The sequence below is a fragment of the Aulonocara stuartgranti genome (genome assembly GCF_965226115.1).
Source record: "Aulonocara stuartgranti genome assembly, chromosome: 2".
In the NCBI taxonomy this organism is placed as follows: Eukaryota; Metazoa; Chordata; class Actinopteri; order Cichliformes; family Cichlidae; genus Aulonocara; species Aulonocara stuartgranti.
This window is the reverse complement of record NC_138940.1, coordinates 10,785,822-10,802,794: the sequence shown is the minus strand read 5'-3', so window position 1 is coordinate 10,802,794 and position 16,973 is coordinate 10,785,822. Positions and strand designations below refer to the sequence as shown.

The following is a 16,973-nucleotide window of genomic DNA, read 5'->3' as shown; positions in this document are numbered from 1 at the left end:
TCCAACAACATAGGTAGGTTACAATTACATTAGCATGACCAATTATGCAAATTAGGCAATGACATCATTTAGCGACTTCTAGCGACTAAGCTAAGATAACTGCTTAGTTATCGATTCTGTCACAAGTTAGCTAACATAAACTAATGTAAGTGTTTTAGCTGCAACCAACCAACCACATGACGTCACATTCTGTATTCAAGATTGAAGAAGTTTATTGTTTATTGTCAAAACACAAGTGGTTTTGCAGGGAAATGAAATTCTTCCCTTCACACAACTAAATAACAACTAAAATATAGAATACACCTAACCCTGAGCATAGAAAATAATAAACAAAGTAAAGCAAGTGCTATGTAGCACTTGTAGCTTATGTGTGGGTGTAGTCAGACAGAAGTACTGACAGAAGATGGCGCTGAACACCTCATCATATTTCATTCTGTACATTCATTCACAATTTCTCCCAAAGTTTCATAAAATACTCATAAAACTATAAATATATATATGTTTTCCATTATGTTTCCATGTTTACCTGCCGTGTGTTTTATTGGTGACTGTATGATGAGCTGTATTGGCAGACTGGAAGCTTTATTTTAACTTTACGTCTTCTTTCAGACTGGGATGAAAGGGTTTCACCCGACACCTCACTGATCACTTCATGTAATATGGATCAGGTAAAGAAAACGTCCTCGTTAACCTCTGACCCCTCAGCTCTCTGAAATTACACGTAAAACAGTCAGAAAAAGGAAAAGTGAATTAACTCATGGAAATTAAATTCAGTCGTAGTTTTCAGAGTGTTTAATAATGTGTGATAAGAGGTTCATGATCTGCACTCACAAAGACTTCATTAAATTGTTTCAGGCTGCTGGAGGCCCACGGTCTGCATGTCGATAGCTGCGTGACCATGTAACGTGATTGGAAATCTGTTCGATTACTTTGATAGGAAATTACTAACATGGTTATTGATTAAACTCTGAAGCTACAGCTGCTCTCTGACACCTGAACCATTACCACACCAGCACATTTTCACATCTTTAATTAATTTAACCTAAAAATGATAAATGCTAGATATCAAACTTAACGTTTAAAATTGCTGATAACATACTAACGTAAACTGGCAGGTCTTAACACGCTAAAACAAATCCACATGCCAGTCTGGATGTCTGCTGCAGGTCTGCTGGCCACATCCATCCCGCCGGCTGTTCCTAGGCAGCTCACGTTCGGTCTATGAGAAATTACCATTCAAATGTTTCCGATGGCAAATGAACAGGTACTTATATAGACCTTTTCAACTCTATGTCAGCACTCAAAGCAATACTGTATTTACTGGGTATTGATCTAATACCAAGTAAATGTAGGACGTGTCATGAACTAGCTGTGTGGAGGCAGATGAAGACCCAAACGCAAAACACACGGGACAGGAACTGAACTCAAAATCACTGCTTTATTGCAGGCCTTACTACGAAACAGAACTAAACCGGGAATGCTAACTGAGGACCGAGGGAACACAGAAACGCACACAGGTTCAGGGAGGAGACATTGACGACACAACACTGAACTGGGGGAGACATGCACATAGATACACAGAGGGTTAATGAGGGAAGTGGGAGCACACGGGGAACACACCTGACACAGATAATCGTAACGAGACAGGGCAGGAGTAACACAACATGACGCATACTGACGAGAGACTGTCAAAGTAAAACAGGAAGTACACAGAGATTCAGACAGGAGGAGAGAGAGCACAGACATAACGGGCTGGGGAAAACATTAAATGAAACATGAGGGGAAACAAGGGCTCACAGATACACAGGGGCACACAGGGGGTAAAAGTCACAAGGGGAAAACACATAAGGAACAACGTAACAGAGCAACCCAGGAAGCATGGCCTAAATAAGGAACAATACACAAATACATGAAAACTAAGAATACTGGGCCATCATGGCCCAGGACCATGACAGGACCAGCATTGCCAATATCGATACTTTTACCTTTCAAACACTATCTCATGACTTATGAGATGAATCATCATGAATTTGCAAATTCTGAACACATTTTAATGACCACTAAATCACTGTGATTTTTACTTTCCACTATAATTAGTTAACACAACAAAACACACCTATCAGCTTTTTATGTATTTTCAAACTGGCCTAAAATGTAAATGTGCCTGTCTCGAAAGAACTTTTGGTCAACTTCTGTTTGTTGAAATATGACATAGGCTGTAAATAAAATAGAGGTGACAGTCAGCAGCAGAAGATTCAAGATTCAAGATTGTTTATTTGTCACATGCATGGTTATACTGGCATAACACGCAATGAAATGTGACCTGATACGCTCCTCGACTGTGCAAAGAAAAAAAAAAAGAAGAGAGAGACAATTCAGACATTTTTCATAGTTTTGGGGAATCATTTTTAATTTCCAAAAACAAAATTAATTTAACAGAATTCAGTAGTATTGATCCTATCGTGCACCTGTACTCCATGCACTTTCTTAGTAAAAGCCTAAATCACCCATTCACACTAGAGATGGCACGATACCACTTTTTTATGTCCGATACCGATATCATAAATTTGGATATCTGCCGATACCGATATGAATCCGATATAGTGTTTTTTAATCAATAAAACTGTTTTTTTAATATCTTGCTGCATTTTGTATAAGTTAATACTCAAGTTTAAATAAACAACAACACTAAAGCTATTCTGTTATACCTGTGTGTAAAAAAAACACTGCACCCAAAATATTTCATAGTTCAGCAACGCTGATCAATCTAATAAACCTAAACCTACACCATCCTCCCTATTCTGGTATTTTAAAGAGTACTTAGCAGAAATATTAAGCAACCTAACTAATAGGGTTGCAAACTCCCAGCAAAGAAAATGACGAACCACCCCTCACCCTCCACCTCATGATGCTTAATCGACGTAATCAACTTTAATTTGATGCAGCTTAGAAAAAAAATGCACAGAAATAAATTATTTTTCAAGAATAATTAAATAGATTCAACATCTTTCTTCAACAGAATTGCAGACTGCACAGATGGTACCTTCCAAAAGGAAAAAGTACTATAGCTTACTAGGGTATATTAGACTTAACAGTTACTATATACAGTAATGGACTTCTATATATTTTACATAAGATTAAAACTTTGGGTGTAAGATTCAGATAATTGTTTATTAAAAGCTAGACATTTTAAATGAGAATAAGAAAGAAAAGTATGTCTTTGTGCCCCCTTTTCCCTGTTCATGCCCTATCGGCCCCCCTGGCTAAACTTTGCTAGATCCGCCCCTGCACAGTTACCAGCCGTCAGCTGCATAGAAAAAGATCCTGGAGTAGAAAGTAATATTAAATAAATTCTAACAGCAGCTTATGAAGCTTAAACGTGCTGCTGTTGTTCAGCCGCTGGTTTCCTCTTTCTGGTGCGAAGTGGGGCAAAAACAAAGAAGAGAGACGGAGTCGCGACAGAAAAGCCGATCAGCTGATCATTAATCAGTTTCACATTGAAGTAGCAGCAGGAGAGGGAGAGAGAAGAGGCAGGCGCTCCATATATCGGTTGTTAAGCTTAACGTGGGAATGCTTTACAAACATTCAGAGATGAACTTACACACTTGCTTTTCTTCTCTCTGGGATAACTTCCTCGGAGATGAAATGCTGGTTTGGTCTGAGCCAAGGTGTGCAACTGGGTGTGGGTCCCAATCAGCCAGAGTTTCGGGTGAGTTCATTGTGAAACCTCGCCCCACCTTAATTTACGAATTCCTGAGAACCTTGGCTCAGGCGATTAGAGGATCATCAGGGGGTCCTTTTGTCCCTCTGTGGGGGGACACTCCCACTAGGTTTATATCTGGGACTCTCCACCATTTGACCTTAGAACTGAAGAAGTTTCTCGGATGAGAGGTGAAACGTCTTCAAGTAACTTAAAGAAGTCCAGACGCTTTTCTTTGCAAGCTCCTTTGACTATGATGACCTGGATGACTGAGCAGCAGCACAGGAGGGAGGGGGTGAGTAGCTCAAATGTGCCGTTAGCATGTTAGCTGAGCGATGCTACTGTGAACCGAGGAGCTATTGTCTTGATGTGAGCTTCTACTCAGGGTTTTTTCTTCCAGTTCAGAGCAGAATTTTTTTTGTTAAGATACTGGATGTTGTGTTTTTCTCCACAATTTTAATTATAAGCTAGATATATTTCTACTAATGAAATTAGTTTGCTAACAGCAACAGGGATGAGTCAGTGAGTCAGTTGGGCTTGTGAATCATGATTCATGAGTCAATAAAGTGATTCTCGAGTATTGAACGATTCGTTCATGATTCGCGCATCACTAGAAGCCACGTTAATGACAACGTGTACAACCACTGGAGATGTGAGCAGGACAGACGGAACAACTGTGTGGACTTTATACCAGTTTTTAAATTGTGTTGACAGGCCACGTAAAACCAGAGTTATGATAAAAAATATGTGCAATGTTTGTTTTTCCTGTTTTACTATCGTTGTTTATATTCACTGCGGAAGAAACGGTAAAAACAGCGTTTTATAAGGAAAACGCTCAAAAGCACTTTCTGCCTGTGAACAAAAACAACCCCCCTCCCCCAGCCTTTCCTATTGGTGGAAAAACGAACCATGTCGACCAATCAAAATTAGTTGTTTAGAAAGTTTTAGGAGTGACGGCGGTGTTTTGAGATGTGAGAGATTTGCGACGTTTAGCGCAAATCTTGTATAGTTAGTGTGTAGTGTAGTCACTAGTTTTGTTGTGTGTGTCAGAACAATGAGGCGACTGCTGAATGTTACAGGTGTTACAGGAGTGATACATCTCCTGTTGTCAGGCTTGCAGGTATCAGGCTGTTGTTCTCCTGTATCTCATAGTGGACAGAAATATTTTTTTGCAGTGGCACAAATAATTTGTGTGGCATCAGATTTGATGCAGAACATCTGATTGTTCTGTAAATAGTTTGAAATGTTTATTTAAATAAACGCCTTGGCTGCATTTTTAGATAAACACCTGCAAAAAAACTTTGTTGTTTGCAAAACTCAGTTACTTTTTTTGAAGAACTATATAATTAATTGCCCAGCATTGGTTATTATATACTGTATTTTGCAGACAGAGTTACAGGACTCTCCCAGACCACAGACTCATAATACAAGTCAGAGCTTTATTAAAAAAAAAAAAAAGAAAGTTGTGTTTTCAAAATTGGAGTTCAAGTTATTTTTACTTCCAATAGTGTTAACATACACAGGTCATGAACAAGATTTTTTAAAATTTTCATTGTAAGTGGGCTAAAGCAGTTAATTAAAAGTAGTCTAACACAAATGTAAATGCTGTAATTTGATTATTTTAATAAACCATGTAACTTGGATGGATTCGATGCTGGTGTGACCACAGTGCACACGTCTGCTGTTGCTCACAGTGATCCAAGGGACCGCTCAGGGAGTTTGTGTGTTCGCTCAGACACATGAAAAATTAGAGGGAACATTGAAGGCCGGTCTGTGAAAATATCGTCTGACATTAAACCTGTCCTTGGTGCAAAAAAGGTTGGGGACTGCTATCTTAGAGTATAAAAAACGCATGGCAGGAGTGGACATGTCAGATCAGATGCTGGAAACAAATCCAATCAATCACAAACCCAGAAGATGGAACATGACGGTTTGCCAGTACATTGCAGTAACTAACAGTTTCATCCTTTAAAAGGAGTTACATCAGCAAGTAGCAGAAGCATGAGACTCGCCAGGCCTTCTAGGAGGAGCTCGACACACATCTCCTAGGTGTTCGCTTGGATGCCAGCCCTGCAACCAAAAGTCGAAGCTCTTTCCTGTCCCTACGAGCACTGGAGATGTGGGAAAGAGGCAGAGGGTGGCCCATTTATCAGTAAGTCAAACAAGTGGACCAAGAAGTTTGCCAGTTACCTATTTGAGATCAGTCTGTTCAGTGTTTTCATAATTGATAAACGTAAAAGACGACAGTGCATGTGTCACACACTTCTGTCATGCATTCAGAGAGTTGTGAAATGCTGGACCAGCCAAGATGTTTGAAAAAACAATCAACAAAAAAAGGAACAAGGGAACGAAGGCTTTGTGGTAGAAAGGTTTTCCACATCCTAAAGGTGGGTGGTATCTGGATTCTGGGAAATACAGAACACCTAATTCTTTTACTGTTTTAACACAAAAAAGTCTAGTACTTAAAGAAATCCTGTGTATATGTGTAAATGATTTTTCTTTTCTGCTTGAAAGTCAATGACAAAAATGAACTTCTCTTATGTTTTAATTAAAAATGACACTTTTTTTTAACATGCTCATTTTAAAAGAACAATGTTTTATTTGAACGTATGGATCCTGCAAACTCCCAACAAGCAGAACAAAGTGAAGGTATCGAAGAATATGTAGACTTTGTATGAAAACCATGGCTCAGGAAAACAAAGCTGGAGTTTCCCATGTTACTGAATATTATTATTTTCCATGTTAATCTTATTTTTTTAATTTTGCTAAACAACTGAAGTAACTTCTATGATTTTTTAAAAAAATGTGAACGTCAGTTTAATGCTGTTTTTAACAGAAATATAAGAGAGTAAGGTTTTTTTTTTCCATAAAAAATTATATTCAAATTCTGATAAAAATAGATAAAAATGCAATCGAGTGTCTGAAAGCAGAAATGCTAGTTTTCTTTATCTATTCACAGTTTTCAAATAATAACATAAAATATTTTAGAAGTCTTGAAAGTTCAGTGAATATCACAAAGAATTTGTTAGCTGGGAGCTGGTAATTAGGGCCCGAGCACCGAGAGTGCGAAGGCCCTATTGTATCTGCTCCGTTTCTTCTTATTATTATTCAGGCAAAACAAGGGCCTTTTTGAGGGCCTAAACATGCTCAAAAACTCATGAAATTTTGCACACATGCCAGGTCTCGTGAAAAATTTTGTATTTTAATGGTTTTACATATGAGCACTGGGAAATGGCTCTAGAGCGCCACCTATGCCTTGTTAAATGCAGCCCTATGACCACATCGTTTGAGCTACATGTATGAAATTTGGCACACATGTGTATCATGCCAAGACAAACAAAAAAGTCTGTGGGCCCATTGATGCAAACCCAACAGGAAGTCCGCAATTTAGAAGTGAAGGTGACATTTTGGCTCTAATTTTGCCATTTCCATGCCTCGAACTTTTTCGAACTCCTCCTTGGAATTTGGTCGTATAAGCTTCATGTTTGGTCAGTGTAAACTACACACCTGTGCCATGTTAAATTGCGGAGCTTTTGAGTTTTCGTGATACGGTGTGGCGGTGGCGCCACGGTGAATTTCGATGACTCGCCATGAAAATCTTATTGCCTCTCATTCCCTCATACATTGTCCGATCTGGACCAAAGAGCACACATATGATAAGGCTCCACCCCTGAACATATTTCAACTGCCATATTTGACATCAAGGACAGCGCCACCTAGTGGGAACAGGAAATGTCATGTTTTACACTTTGGGGTACAGTATTGTGATGGGTGACACCTGCAGCCTCAAATTTCTCCAGGAAAGCCTTATGGAGTTGGTCTTGGGTTACAGTGAAAACTGTGACTTTTCGCGAAAGGGTGTGAACCCTGCAGCATGGCGAACTTTGATGTCACGCCATGAAGAAACAAATTAGTATAACTCCATGAAATCCAGTCTGATCAGTACCAGACTTTACAGGCATGATGTCAGACCCGCCCTGAACAGATTGATGTGCCCATTGTCAGGAATACGCAGAACGCCACCTAGTGGCAACAGGAAATGTCATGTCTTTCATTTTGTCGTACTGATTTTCACAGGTTCATCGTGGCCACCTCAAAAGCGGTGAATATCACCATCAGTTGCTCATGATGCTTCAGTGCGAAAATTGTGACTTTAAACTGAACGGCGCACCCTGGTGGCAACGCGGTTCACCGTGAACAATGAAGTGGCGTTTGAGGGGCTTGGAAAGTTTAAAAAGTCTTGAAATTTGGCCCACACCTCCAATGGGACGAAGGCTTTGTTGTTATGTGATCACCTTCCTTGAATAGCGCAAAATGGCTCCACAGCGCCCCCTACAAGCTTTCAAATCATCAGCCCCTGCTCTGTGTTTTATGTATGAGTCTGAAATCTGGGAAGGTTATAGGAGAGATCAAGATGTACAAAAAAAGTCTCTTGGAGCAAAATCCCAAATCCAACAGGAAGTCAGCCATTTTAAAATGAATGTGTAATTTTGGCGACATTTTCCCCTCTTTTCAGGCACCGTTCTTTGACGAACTCCTCCAAGGGATTTCATCAGATTGATGCGATTTCCTGTGTGTGGAATCTAAAGACCTTTGTGATGTTAAATTGCGAAGCTTTTTACGTTCAGGGAAACGGGGTGGTCATGGCGGCAGGTGGAGTTTCAATCACTCGCCAAAAAGCAGTAATCTGCTGTCACTCGAAAACACAATGTCCAATCTCTCCCAAAGGTCGTAGGCATGATTAGACTCGAGCTCGGATATGTTTGTTATGCCATTTGTACATAATGGTTAGAGCGCCACCTAGTGGGACGACTATAATCCTGGTTGAATAAGATGAAATGTTAGCTGGTGGTGTTAGATTATAATATTATTTTATGCCATGTTATACCCCTAACTAAAGATTGTGAATTATTATGTAGTTTTAGTTTGCATTATTCTCCTGAATTAGAAGAAGCTGATAACTATTGCATTTTAAATGCATGAAATCCATCAATGTCACATCAGATCGGACATGCTGGTATTAGGTTTTGGGCGTGGCTCGACACGCCAGGGTGCGAGGGCCCTCATAACGCTGCTTGCAGCTTTAATTCTAGTTGTAGCTGTTAGCTAATACCCTAACGTACCTTGGCTAACTGATAACTATTAGCCAACTGATGGAATAGTAATAAATTATACATCTTTTTTATTATGACTAAATGTTTAAAATGTTAAATTTAATTTAAAGAATAAATTAAATAAGATTTAAAACTAAACCTTAGATGATTACATAAACACACCAATAACAGCTTAAAATGAACAAATCGATGTAAAATCAATGTTGGTAGGAGAAAGATTCAAAATGGAAGTACTTCCTTGCTGTGCTTCTACTAATTTTATTAATTGCTTTTTAGTTATTACTACCAGCCTGCTTTTTGCTCTTGGCTGTTTTGGGCGTCGTCTTTTTTTTGTTTGTTTGTTTGTTTTTTACAATTTTCTGGTGTTTGTTGTTGTTGTTTTAGCCTCTTTGTGGTGCTTTTTATTTTACTATTATGCCCCGCCATGGGCTGGTCATCATTTCATTGTGTCTGTGGTTGTTATAACAAACTTGGACAGTCTTTATCATCTTTTGCAGTTGGGGTCTGATCTTGCTGTCTAATTTTGAGCGTATCTGGTCGTATGTCAGTTATCTTTAAAATGGAAATGATTTTGAAAAGCTGGTGCCCTGTTCGATTTGGTTTCTCGTCAGTCGGGTGATATCTGCAGTGGCGTTGAATGCTATGTGTCGAACTGTCAGTCATCTTGTCAGAGTCGCCGTGCTGCAGTGGAGGAGACGAGCATTTTCATTCAGCTGACAACACGTGAATCAGTCGACCGGCTGCCGCTGCTCATGTGAAGCCAACATCCACATTTACAAATGAATCCTGACGCCTCGGTGTGCGCCAGGGGGGTTGGAACACTGAGCGTTATGGTGGAGAGGGTGTTGTGGCACATTTTGTCCCGTCTGTAAACCTCCAGCTGCTGTAGAGCTCCCGGCAGACAAACCCACGGCGGACCCTGCACCTTGTTTAGGAGGAAACAAATGGCAAATGAAAAGACATTAAGTTCCACATGTTAGGCACAGGTGTCAGAGTAATAACGCATATCAGAGAAGAAGAAGAAGAGGAGGAGGAAGAGGAGGAGGTTTGTGTTTACCGCCGGATAATACGAGCATGGTCTCGGGGGAGACGGGCTGTGCGCGCCGCTGTCGGTTCCCACTCGTCCTGCAGCGATGGATGTTTGATTGGACGGCTCTCGCTGCCGTTTGCTGTCGGCTCTAATGGGCCCTGAAAGCTGCTGCTGCTCCAGCGGCGTTTATTCCAGCCCTCATGTCTGCCGTAACTCTCCATTTCCTCTCACGCAGGAACAAGGCCGAACCGTCAGAACGTTTCAGGATCCAGGAGGTGGAACGACAACACGACAGTGCTCCTCGAACACATTTCCACTTCTTGTCTCCGGGTTGATTTTCCTGCTCCTCCATTTCTTTGTGGTCTGGTTTCATCTTCTATTGTATTTCTTCTGTTTTTGCTCCAGATGAACTTCTTTGTTGTGCTTTCTGTGTTATTTTTCATTACTTTTGTGCCTATTTTTTCCCCTTCGTGGTCATTCTCAGTAGTTGTGTTACATCTCTATTTGAAGAAATGTTGGGATATTAAAAATAAGTTTTTTTTCTTCTATTTATTAAAGTAAAGAAAACCATGAGAAAAATACAGCCACAGCAACACACAAATACACACTCTTATCTGAATTAATTAGCCTATTCCTTGGCACTCCCTTGTGTTCTTCCACATATTACTACTGGAGGATTCCCACACACTGGAAAATAATACAAAGGCATCAATCCAAGAATATTCATGTACTGATCTTGTAATATTAAAAAGTAATTAAGGGCAAATAAAAAACAGTATTGACATTATTCACCTAACTTGCTCGGGTGAGAGGCTTTACTGCTGGTACTCACGGACACGTTACTTCCTTTTGTTGCTCCTCTCAGCCTCAATGAGTGCAAACGGCAGAAGTGAAATAATACACTGCAACAAAGAGTTAATGATATCTTGATAGTGTAAGTAGAAAAAAAACTACCAGATGTTACAGCTAACATAACAATGCTGACAGCAAAACGACAGGGTCGAAGATTATCAGTTACACCAACCTGAGATGGAGTTAAGGAAAAAACTTTGTTGCAAAGATAAAGTAATAATAGAACTAATGAAATCTATATTACACACTGTAATATCAGCCGCTGTAGAAGTTTGTTTCTGTCACTGGAAGGAAGAAATGCTAGGCAAAGGTCAGAAATTGGGGTTAATATCTCAAAATATTTATAGTTATATTTTTAAATTTTTATTTGCTTTTGAGTGAATCGCATGATATTTTCTAACTGATCTGATTTTTCAATAATCGGTCATGGAAACGTCTGTACTGTCATGTCTGTAGCCAAGAGAGAGTAAATAAATAGGCTTCTAGACAAAAAGATCAGTAGAGCAAGGAGTTTATTATTAAAATATTCCTCAATGGGAACCTATTTCTGCTAGAGGAAAAAATGTGAGGAAAATGGTTCTCTGATTTCTTATTTATTTACATGGTCTTTTAAAATGGGCTTCAAACACAGAAATATTTTAATGTATGAAAGGTCAATTATACGGTTTTTTTTTAAAGCCATTTCTACCACTGAGGAAGAAAGTCACAAAGTATGCCATACAAATATCATAATTAGAGATAGTAAGTAGTCAAACGTCTACACAAATAAAATATTTCATACTATTAATATTAATATTATCATTTTTTTTAATCTAAGGAGGGCAATTTTCATGATACAGTAAAAACAGTAAAGTTAAACAATGCATTGTAATATATTTTAAATGATTTAATGGTGATGTTAGCCCTGTCCAGGGTCCTCGCCTCTCGCCCTATGGCAGCTCAGACAGGCCCCAGCCCAACGGCACCCCTGAATTGGATAAATGGAAAAAAAATGGAAGGATGGATTTAACCAGGACAAAAATCAAGTATAAGAATTCATCCTCTGTCCTCTGCTGGTTGATGGTATAATCAGGATGTGCTGAACAGAGAAAGCTTTCACCCCCCAAAAAGAAAAAAAGATTATCCTATAACAGAAAATTCCAACTTTATTCTAAATTTTGTTTAACATGAACTAAATGAAAAGTCATTAAATCCAGCCCCTTCATTCCCTAAAATGCCTCAAAATGCAGACGAAGCTCTGATTGTGTCGCTGATGTTAGTGATTCTGAACGCTTTGCTGAGCTGCCTTTCCTGAAGCGATCTCTCCTCCAGAAAAATAAAAACCAGAAACCACCAGAACCGTCCTCAAGGACCGGACCTGCCCGAGGTCATAACACACACAGACCTGCCTGCGAGGCTCGATCCAGGGAAAACACACCCACTGCTATTCCCCCGGTGAAGAACCAACTTCCAGGCTCCTCTAACACACACACACTCGTCTCAGAGTTTGTATTCAGATCACTCTTCTTCTGTTGTTTTGTACTCGTGTGAAACTCTCACTCTGACCTGGAACCAGCTCCAGGGCTCGGTCTAATTGTTAGCAGAATAATGAGTTAAAAGGATTTGAAGATGTTCATTTCCAAACCCATAACTGAGCCGCTTTTGTTTGGCTTTCCCACGTCACTCTCTTGTGTTCAGCCTGCAGAGGAAATGTAAACCCTGCTGAAATACTTTGAACTTCAACTCCCAGCATGCACTCCTACCACCTGTCCTCCTTTCATGCCCTTAAACTCCTCTGGTTAACCTTAAATACCACCTTTGTTTCCTGACCTTTTATTCGTGGCGTCATTTAAGGAAGGATAACCGTCCCACATCCCTCTCGGGTCCTCTGGGGTCACTCTGGGTGAAAAAAAGAAAATGCTAATGTGTCTGAGCTAAGCTGAACTTGCCTGTCCGTGATCTGATGTCAGGTTTAACATCAGAACCAGAATTTGAATAAAAATGCAGATAACTGAATTTCAGATATTCTACTTCAACCTCGTGCCTGGTACGGGATCAGGTACGGCATTAGCATATCGACTTACCACTGGCAGCATTAGCTACTGTACACTGATACTAAGGGTAAAAAATAGTCCAAATTCTTTCAGCTACAATAAAACGGTCAGTGCGACTGTTCTCCCAGCTGTTTCTACAAAGTTTAATAAGGATTTACAAAGTTTACCAGAAATAGAGTTTAGTTAGAAGGACATTAGCTAGCTAGGCATTATTTAAAGTTGTATGTTCTGAAGTATTTCTTAAATAAATTAAAACATAAACCACTGCTGTATCTTTGCATAGGAAAGACGCACAACGGTTAAATTGCTCTCAACAAAAGTTCACTTTCACAAGAGACAGAGATGAATAATATCAAATGTCAGAATGAAGATGCTGAAAACCAACCAAACTTAAACCTAGATAATGTCTGAGATGTTCCATCCACAACACAAGGTTAGTTGTTAAGACGGTGCTGTTCTCAGTCGCAATAAATTTGGTTGTGTTGCAATTTCCAAGCATCTTCCGCCATGGGACTGTAGCATGAATGGGTAGTCTAGAGCTCCTGTATTAGATTACATTATAAGCTGTAGGTTAACTGTTTTGTATGTCTGTATATTCTGTATGTCTGTGCTCTGATTGGTGTATTATTATTAACTTGCAGTACATTCCTCCTACACATGATTTTGCATGTAATTAATTTATTTGGGGATTAAGTATCAGAATTTCAGGAGCGGGACCACGCCTCCAAACACGCTCCTTCCGGTTCTTATCTATTTAGATTCCCTCAGTTCTACAAGCTGTTCATTCTCGTTTATGTGCCCCACCGTCCCTCTCCTTTTTAATTCTTTAATTGGTTAGCCTACAAAATTAGCATTGGTTTATGTGATCAGAGTCGCCTGAAGCTTTTCAGTCCAATCCCTGGATACAGTGGACAGAAAACAAGGAAAAGCACAGCAGGTCAAAGGTGCAATACTTTCAGAAATTCAGATTACTTGTGGCCCATGTTTGCAGTTACAGGTGTCAGGTGCGTTGTGGCATTTAGGAGACACCGAGCCAAAATCAACAGAGATTAGGTCTGAATGTGTCTATTATCTGGGATTTTATCGCAGTATGAGTGCAGGTTGGATGTGTTTAAGGGTAGCGGTGTGGGAGTACCTTCCTGTCTTCCCTGATATTACGTAATCTCGCCGTGACGCCGCTCAGGTCCTCACTGGTACAGAATTACAACCACCTCTCTGCTTCCTGAGCATTACATCTCTCCGTCAGCTGACCGTAGCGGCGCCGTGCTTCCTGAGGCGTGTTCGCCAACCGGTGAGCCCGTCTGTTGTCATGGCGAGCAGCTGACGGTTTGCGGCGCAACATTAGGAGGGTTAATCCACATAAATGTTGACAGCCATATTGCTGACACAGGGAGTTAATAAGACTAACAGATTATTAGCTTCATAACATTCCTCCGTCATCACGCCACCGCCTGTCAATCATTGACACAATTAAATTGTTTAATGAATAAATTTGCATTGATAATGGCGGGGCTGCGAGGGAACATCTGGCTGCGTCGGTTTAATGGCGAGCGTTGCATCAGACGCCCATATGGAGGCCGAGTGGAGGGGCTGTTTGATGCTAACTAAATGAAAAGTATCACTCACATTAATTTGACAGTCAGGAAATCACTTAGTAAGACTGATTCTGCCCAATTACAGCCTCCACAGCTAATTACTATAGGAGGAGCCATTTTCACACAAACACACACTCTCCGTCCCCCCGTCAGCAGCCAGGAAAAACACCCAGCTCCACTAAAACACTCACAGCTTCTTCTTCTTCCACCAATCCGAATGAAAATGAAATGCAAATTGCCCCCGCGTGCTCGCCGCCATCACATCTGGCCCAGACGCTTTCCACTTTTCACGTGTGCATCTCCTCACAATTAAAATGAACAGGAGCAGCAGCGCCACAGATATACATTTCAAAATAAGACGTAATTATCCTGCAGGAGCCGCGACGACTTCAGCGGAAATCATTTCCGGGAAGGAAACGTGAATATTCATGGTGACATGAAGTGAACGAAGGTTTTTCTCTTTCTTTGTGTCTCACTGAGAAGTTAGAGAAGTTGTGTTCGATGGATTCAGAGTGAGAAACTCATCAACGCAATGAGAAAACCGGAGAGGCTCGTTTAGTATGAAATCAACAGGACCAGGATGTAAATTTAATGAAGTTTCCAACAAAGTTTGGTGGTAATTATAAAGAAATGGAGAAAGTGGTGGTGAGAGGGACTCACTGTTCATTCCACATAAGCTAAAAGATTTTAATTTAGTTTATTTGTTCTAGTTTTCATTCAAACCCACAGACTGTAGGTAAAAGATGGATATAGTCACTATGATGTCACCAGTTAGTTTGTGAAATCCTATTTGTTTGTTTGTGGGGGGGTTTTTTTGTTAGCTTTATGGATGCTTCCATGTTTATTTCTTGGAGCAAAAGTGACCATATATGGATGAGGCATAGAGTGCCAAATTATCAGCTAAAGCTAGCTAGTTTGGTCACGCTAACTGGTGCTGAGTAACATCCAAATAAAATCCCAAAATTGACCTCTTCGATAGGAGCCACATTATTGGTCAGACAACTGCATTAGAAATGCTCCAAAAGGCTCTAAGAGCACAAACACAGTGTAGAGGCCCAGCTCAGTTAGCTGAGGTGAAGCCTAGCAAAGAGCTAGCAGCTACAACCTCCTGTGTCGTTATCCACCTGGCAGTTAGAGGCCAAACTGCTAATAAGTTAAACAGGTGTGTTATTAAAAACCATTAACCCCCTTTATAGAGACCCAACTGTTTTTGTACCACGCTGTAAACATGTTCATTTCTGGTGTAAAAGAATAGGTAGCTGCTCTGAATTAAGCATTAATGACGCATAGTTTTGCTGAAATGTTTGTTATTGTATTGTCCAGCTGTTGTTCTGCAGGGCGATTAATGGATTCTTCCGATTCATGGACGGAGACGTGTAAGTGACAGAACAACAGAGCAAGAGTTAACCTGCAGCGCTGAAACAGTCGCGCTTCGATGCTCCTCCGTGATTCAGTTTTAACACAAACATGTTGACTCATGGAGCGTGTTTGGAGGTGATTAACCTCTAAAGCTTTGGTCAAATAATAATAAGACTAGTTCGACCAGAGGGACTGAGTGGGGAGAAAAGATTAGCTTTATCCTGAGTGTTTCAGAGGGAGCGTGGGCGTAGAATGACTCTTTGTTTGCGTCTGTTTGCTTTACATTTGAATTCAAGCCTGATATCTGCCGGGCTTCGGGAGCGGCCCGGATTCTCCCGCTCTATTCCTCTTCCTGGGAACAGGCGGGGACGGTCTGGCCGCCGTCCATGTTGGCCCACTCGGCCTCCTCCACAGCCGGGTTGAAACACACTGTGGAGCATTGTGTGGTGGCCCGGGGTGCGGTGCTGCGACGTAGGCGTCGAAGAGACTCTCAGTCCTCGATCTTGGAGTTGGAGCTCCACGGAGACTTAAACTTACTCACAGACCTGACAGTCAGAGGTCTTTAAGATCTGAGTCAACCAACTGATCTCCAATTCAACATTTATCTTTTCAGTTTATTTAATTTAACGCTTTAACTCTTGATTTGACACATTCTGCACGTACAAAGATGAAATTTTAACTGATTTCAGAGGAACGGTTTTAAGTGTTTGATGAATCCGTGCAAAATATTTGATGTTATTTCACAGTGCTGTCATTATTATGCCTAGTTGTAGTTGTAGCTATTTTGTTTAAGAATAAAATGCAGATTTGCTGTGCGACAGCTCTGGTGTGATCGCGCAGCAGTAAATGGAGGCTCGGCTCTGGGCAGAAAGAGCAGCAGTGTGTCTGCTCTCCTGCCTGTTAATCTGTTTGCACATTCGAGGCGCTAACAATGTGTTGACAACGAGCTGACATCACCCAGATGTCAGAGGCATCTGCCTTCTCCAGCCGACCAAATCAGATCTCATTGTTCCTCCTGCTGCGTCTCCGACCTGCACACGGCTGACTCTGCTCATCCTGCTGCTCCAAGGGAAACATCTCCACGAGGAGAAGGGAAGTAGGAAGGAAACAATATTCTGATATTTGTAGATATATGAGAAGGAAAAATGCAGAAGAACAAATCATAGGCCTGGCCTCAGGTTTTCAGGGTCAAGAAGGTGGTTCAGGCAAACAGACCAAAAGGTGCTCTGGCCTTCTAGAAAACGTGTTTCCCTTCAGGCATGCAATGATTTTCCTTGTTTTGTGCCACAT

The 16,973-nt window shown here is 40.7% G+C and overlaps 1 long non-coding RNA gene across 1 annotated transcript; it reads left to right on the top strand.

Moving 5' to 3' along the window:
- Positions 1-2,925: 2,925 nt before the first annotated feature.
- Positions 2,926-10,536, top strand: LOC309719459. Its single transcript, XR_014280248.1, has 3 exons — positions 2,926-3,995; positions 5,676-5,852; positions 10,080-10,536. It is a non-coding gene; the product is annotated as an uncharacterized lncRNA (long non-coding RNA).
- Positions 10,537-16,973: the final 6,437 nt, after the last annotated feature.